General features: G+C 37.0%; 2 long non-coding RNA genes across 2 annotated transcripts in view; both read right to left on the bottom strand.

Annotated features, from left to right (window-relative positions):
* Positions 1–682, bottom strand: part of LOC102676949 — a 1,021-nt gene extending 339 nt beyond the window's left edge. The window contains exons 1-2 of the long non-coding RNA XR_421025.2: positions 536–682; positions 102–457 (exon numbers count right to left, since the gene is read on the bottom strand). This is a non-coding gene — a long non-coding RNA (uncharacterized LOC102676949). The remainder of the gene's footprint in view (positions 1–101; positions 458–535) is intronic.
* Positions 683–3,192: 2,510 nt separating this feature from the next.
* LOC116184881 lies at positions 3,193–4,556 on the bottom strand. Its single transcript, XR_004149535.1, has 3 exons — positions 4,525–4,556; positions 3,376–3,456; positions 3,193–3,284 (listed from the first exon to the last, which is right to left on the bottom strand). It is a non-coding gene; the product is annotated as an uncharacterized LOC116184881 (long non-coding RNA).
* Positions 4,557–5,908: the final 1,352 nt, after the last annotated feature.

Genomic DNA, 5,908 nt, shown 5'->3' with positions numbered 1-5,908 from the left:
AAAAAAAAAAAAAATGAAAAAAAAAGAAAGAGGGTTAATATCACGGGTCGGTTATTCGATGATATTTTAATTCGAGGTTATTAGCGGTAATTTTATTTTACCATATAAAGTAGTGGGTTCCATTAGTACTGTAATTGTGGTCGGGGTCTCGTTACACAGACAACCAATTCACCGTGTCTTCTTCGTCCGGCCGCTTATGACATTCTTGTTACTCTTTTGACGAGGAAGAAGAAACGTGTTCTTCATCTCCCATCGGGACTCGAACGGTCCCCATTGGTGCCTTCTTGCGCTCTTGCCGCGCTTAAAATCCAGCTAACCTAGGTCCCCGTCAAGCGTGACGGGACTACGATGAATGGGACAAGGGTCTTCTTCCTCGTCGCCGATGAATGAGACAACAGTCGTACACTTTTCTGCCTCGACTTCTTGGGAACTGGTCGACGTTGATACTCGTTAAGCCCTATCATATATTACAGAGTGCTTGGAATCAGCCAGGAAACGTACAGTAACTCACGAAAGTATTAGAACACTATGTTACTGAGAAATTTGATTAACTCAAATAATGATTTTAATAATTTGTATATATAAAATATAATAGATTATTTATGAAAATTTGAAATTCATTCTCAAATTTTTAGCATCTTTTTCTTTCATGTTTTGAATACAATTTTGCATATTTTTTAACCTAAAATTAAATTTTCTCGTATTATTATAAATTTATATTTAAATATATATGATGTATTTTATAAATTATAATTTAATACTTAAAACTAATATGCATGTTTTTATTGTGTTCTACTTACAAACTTGAACTACTGGATACATTACTGATATCTATGATACAAGACGTTTTGTTCTTGTTTCCTTGAATTTACACGGTTCGGTGTCTGAATACAAAAGAAATAAAACTGAAAGATAGATAGCCATAATTATTGTCATATTTTAGCGGTAATGGAAATACGATGAAGTAATTAAGAAATGAATACGAATAATTACTCGAGATGTTGAAAATAAAGGTTTATGGATGTAGACATTACGGTTGTAATGGTTCTGAGCTTGTACGAGTTATCATGATTCTCATTTTAATTTTGGTTATTTTATTTGATTTGATGAATTCATCATATCATCATTCCCGTTCAAAACATTTTTTAATTCAGTTCATATCTTATTTCAATTCTATTTTAATATATTATTTCTGTTATATTTTGCTTCTATTCGATTCAATAATTCGAATGTTAGGTTAAGTAATGTACAAAACTTGAACACTACATCCAACGACGAAATAAACTTGTTTTATCATGTATTCCAATTTTCTCTATATCCAAATTAAGAACCCGTCTATGTGAACTTTACAAAAAACAACCTGGATTGATCTGTTCTGTAATTCACTACAGATCGAAGATTCTCGAAAGTGTTCCATTCGTCGAAAGATCGAGGAATATACCGTCATTAGCCGTTAAAAACATCGGCGCCAAACACTCCTAATCTCGGTTACGTGACCGAACGAATGAATGAGCCTTCGTCCCGGTATTATACCTCTCGAGGGTACCACTTAGAAAGACTGAAGAACGAGTATGCTATCAGTGTCCTGGTTCTTGCAAAAAAGCCAGGAATAACGCGGCTGGTTGGCGCTGCCGGTTCTTCCTTGCGATCAACAATGGCGGTCACGTGTGTCGCGGCGCTTCGTTTTGTGCGCATGTGCACTCTTTCTCTCCCTCTCTGTCTCTCTCTTTCTCTCTTTTCATCTTTGTATCTCAACGTTCGTATGTATGCGTCTTGTGTGTGTGTCGCATAGTCGTGTCGTTGGTAGCCGACAAGATCCCATAGACGGTGCGACGGGGGTTGTAGGAAGGGGTTAGAGGCACGCATGAATGGAAGGTTCATTCATGTGGTCGGCTTTCCTCGTACACACGTCGCCGCCGACTGCCTCCACCTTCTACTTTTGTTTCTATCGTCGGGCATCGATGTTACGCGCGCGCGCGTTCCTCGTCGAAACAATACGCTCGTTTCAATCCCGTGTTGCATCAGTGTCCCTCTATCGTACACTTGAGATTTATATGCGCCATTGTTGACACGACGATTCGATCGTAGTCGAGATATCGATAGTACTAATCGTGAAATTAATCGATACGATATTTGATGTATTTTATAGTAATTTTGTATTAAATTATGTAAGGATTAGAGTCAAATATTCAAGATTAAATTTCAAATAAATTAGATCAATATAATTTTCATATTTTGAATAATTAATTCTTTTAGTTTTGTTGAGTTTCATAATTTGAATAAATTTCGATCATGGTTGAAATGTGGAATCGATCTATATTTCGAAATCTCGATTTACATTTGCAACAAAAAATATTTGTTTTCTAGGTAATCCACCAAGTAATTTGCATAGTCGTCAGAGAAGGTGAGAAAATCTCTCATGGTTAACTTCTATTCTTTTAAAATTTAAATTATTCACATACTTCAATCTATTTAAAGATCAGATAAAACTCGATAAAACTAAATAACCAACACAATGTACGATATTTCGTTAAAAAAATTTCGAAAATTTTTCATCTAAAATGCGAACAAACAAGATCAGATACTTTATTTCGCTTTCCCTTTACAACTTCGAAACTCGGTTTGAACCGGCGATCGTGTTTCACCAGATAAGCAAACGCAACTAATAACTTTCTTCCTCAAAGTCTAAACGGTCAATCACCATAAATTATCACTTTCTATTCGCGTGCAACGTCTAACTCTGGTGGTGAGCGCACTCGAGATCGCGACATATGCAAATTAAACGCTTCATTCTCGAAACGCAATTAAGCGTGAACCGAGGGCGTTACAAATGAAACGATCGCAGTGAGAAACCTATGCTATTCTTCGATTCGCTATATCGAGATCATGGACTTTCTAATCGTTCTAATTATCTTAAGAATTTTTTTATTTCGCAATCGAAGGAAAAATCTCTCGTTTCAACGACAATTATAGGCCTCTTGCGAGAAACTCTGTGTAATGTAAATGGAGGATCGATCACGATATGTGTATGTGATCTCTGTTAGAGATCATCTTTAACAATGACTTCCACGTTGAAATAGCCACGTGACAACCGAAGTTCCTCAATCCTCAGTGACAATCTAGAGACAGGAACTCGTGAATCAAGATCGTATCCAGCCAGATAATATCATTGTAACGATAAATAACTATATGGATATATACAGGATCGTTCTTGGATGGTGTTCAATTTTTCCCAATTTTAAACGAAGATTCGTTTATAATAGAAATATTTATAAGTTATATTCCTGAAAAATTAAAAATTTTTGTAATAATAATATAGAATTTTAGTTAAGTTTTCAATTGAGCTATAAAATGAATTACGTTAAATTCACTTACTTAAACGAGTTCACATAAATGGAATAAACGTTTCTTCCACGTATCCCATAAATTTCAAACCTAATCGTTCGAAGGAGTTACCTGTGGAATAAATAACTCTGTTACAACGCATAATCTCGAAGAAGCAATAAATATAGATTATTTGATTATTAAGAATGTATTTCGCAACATATAAAGAGTTGGATCATATTAATGAACTATAGAGAATTATCGAATTTCTTCTTATACAATATTCAATCATCGTCTAAAACCCGGTTCATTCAAATATTTCTTCCACGTATTGCCTCGAACGATAATCCAATCCTTCCATTTCCTCAGAATCACCCTGTACAACACGCATACAAGAGCGAGGAGTGGGGATAAATAAATGGTGGGTCGGATCGTTTTATATCGAGCTGCTATCTCGACCTTTCTTTCTCGTCCATAAGGCTAGAAGGTTCGTCTTATATGGAATAAGGGCTGCACATGTACGTGTACGTATTCATATATTGTTTCCACGTCGAGGGATGCAAACGCGTCTATCTTTCCTTGGTTACGAGCGAAACTTAAGTACTCGCGCTGTTTGATGAATGGACCACAGGACATGACGCAGCACGTGGGTGGAATTACAGACGAGCCACGTTATTGGAAACACGGTAAACGATCTACGATCGTTTGAGAGATACGTCTCAACGATAAAGCTCGGATACGTCGTAAAATCTACGTGGAAAAGTTGAGAGACTCGTGACGTTTGATTCATTGGAAAAATGTTTAGAGAAAGTGTTCCTCTTGAACTTTGATATTCATATGATGTATTGAATATTAATTTGTACAGGAAGAGAAGAGAATATACAGATTGTATATCCTTTTTTTTTTTTTTGTGAAGATTGAGTTTCTATTTTATTACTTTTTTCTAATTTATTTTTGTGCTTTTTTTCAAACCCAAATACTTTATTCGTCGAATATTATACAGAAACCTAACCTAACCTAAAACACGCAGGTATGTTACGCAGGTACGAAAAGAGATCCAGATTTTAATTATGTATAATATTTTAAACCAATGAATTCTTAGATTGGAACATATTTTAATATTTTCTATTGATCAAGTACTATCAAAAAATAGAAAAAGTAAAAATTATAGAAAAAGCGATACCTTAAAATCAAGTTTACTTTTTCACTGATCGGAACACTCAGGACGCAAAAGGAACAAGACGTATGCGCATGCGCAGTTGTATATCATCGAAATATAAACGAAGGAACGAACGGAATTGCTGGAATAGTATCACGTGGCATTAAGCAGTCGGGAAGATTTGCGATCGATGGCGCGTATTACTAGGTTCGATTTAAAAGAAGAGAAAGTCACTTATCGCGGGGATTAAACGGGGCAAATTGTTGCGAATCACCATTCCCTTTAACGATCCAATAAAATTCTACTCCCCGCTGTACTCTTCATTATCCCGCTTCACCGATGAGATTATACCACCGATGCTCATGCGTATCTCTCCGAAGACATAAACCTCTATTTACGATTATAGTGGCAAGAAGCCGCGATATCTTGCGTATAAATTCCTTTGTTTTTGCGTTTCGGCATCCATCGTGTTCCGACTTCTCTTCTTATTTACGATTTTCACCAGGTTCTTACTGTTTTTACCCAACCCAATGTTATCCCAATGCAATTATATCAGGGTTTTTGGCAATTGCGCGCTTTCAGTTTTTTTTACTCGGGTGACGAGTATTAAATTCCGCCACTTTCGAATTAATATCGGATACGATTATTTTCACATTTCGCCTTTTCTAATTTTCGTTTATATTTCTTTTTAATCTTGCCATTTTATCCTATTTATCCTATTTTTATCTCTTTTATAAATATGAAATCAATTTTCTTATTTCCATCGTTTCCAAATGTCTCGAATAATGGTCCCTCGTTTCTGGGCGATATTTTTCCGCAACTTTTCAACGGCGAGACACCAATTTCCACAAACAGGCGCATAACAAACTTCTTTTCACGTGTTCGAGTGTTCGTGCAGAAGAAACGAGGAATGTTTACGAGATTCTCTCTTTTCTAGGAATGTACGAGGCAACCACCGCGCTTCTCCAAGTCGCCACGAGTTTTCTCGAGTTCCGACTCCGATCTTATTTGTAGAGGCAGCTATTATCTTCGAAAAACGCGGCTGAATAATGTCCGGGTTGGCGATGCGCCGGTGGAATACGATGTTTGATGAATGAAGGCGAAGAAGAAGAAGAAGCCGGTGGTGAACCAGACGGACAGGGTCTGGCTCGCTTCCTCTTGAATGGGGAAGAGCCGGAGGAGACGACGGCCGCCTTTTTAAAACTCTCGATCCCGCGTCGTTAGCCACCGATAATTCGTTCGCTCGTTTTCTCCGTATATGGCCGGCCAACGAATCGAGTTAACTCGTATTTATTCCCTGTTTCTTGCCTCCCTGTTGCTTTATGATGCCTATCCTCGTGTCGTGTAATTATTAATTCCCCGGGCAAAAAGAGATTTTGACTCGCTTCGTTTTCGGCCGAGGTGTCCGTGAAATTTGTATCCTCG

Source organism: Apis dorsata, unplaced genomic scaffold (assembly GCF_000469605.1).
Source record: "Apis dorsata unplaced genomic scaffold, Apis dorsata 1.3 scaffold_74, whole genome shotgun sequence".
Lineage (NCBI taxonomy): Eukaryota > Metazoa > Arthropoda > Insecta > Hymenoptera > Apidae > Apis > Apis dorsata.
Note: the sequence above shows the minus strand (reverse complement) of the source record. Positions and strands in the feature narration are given on the sequence as shown.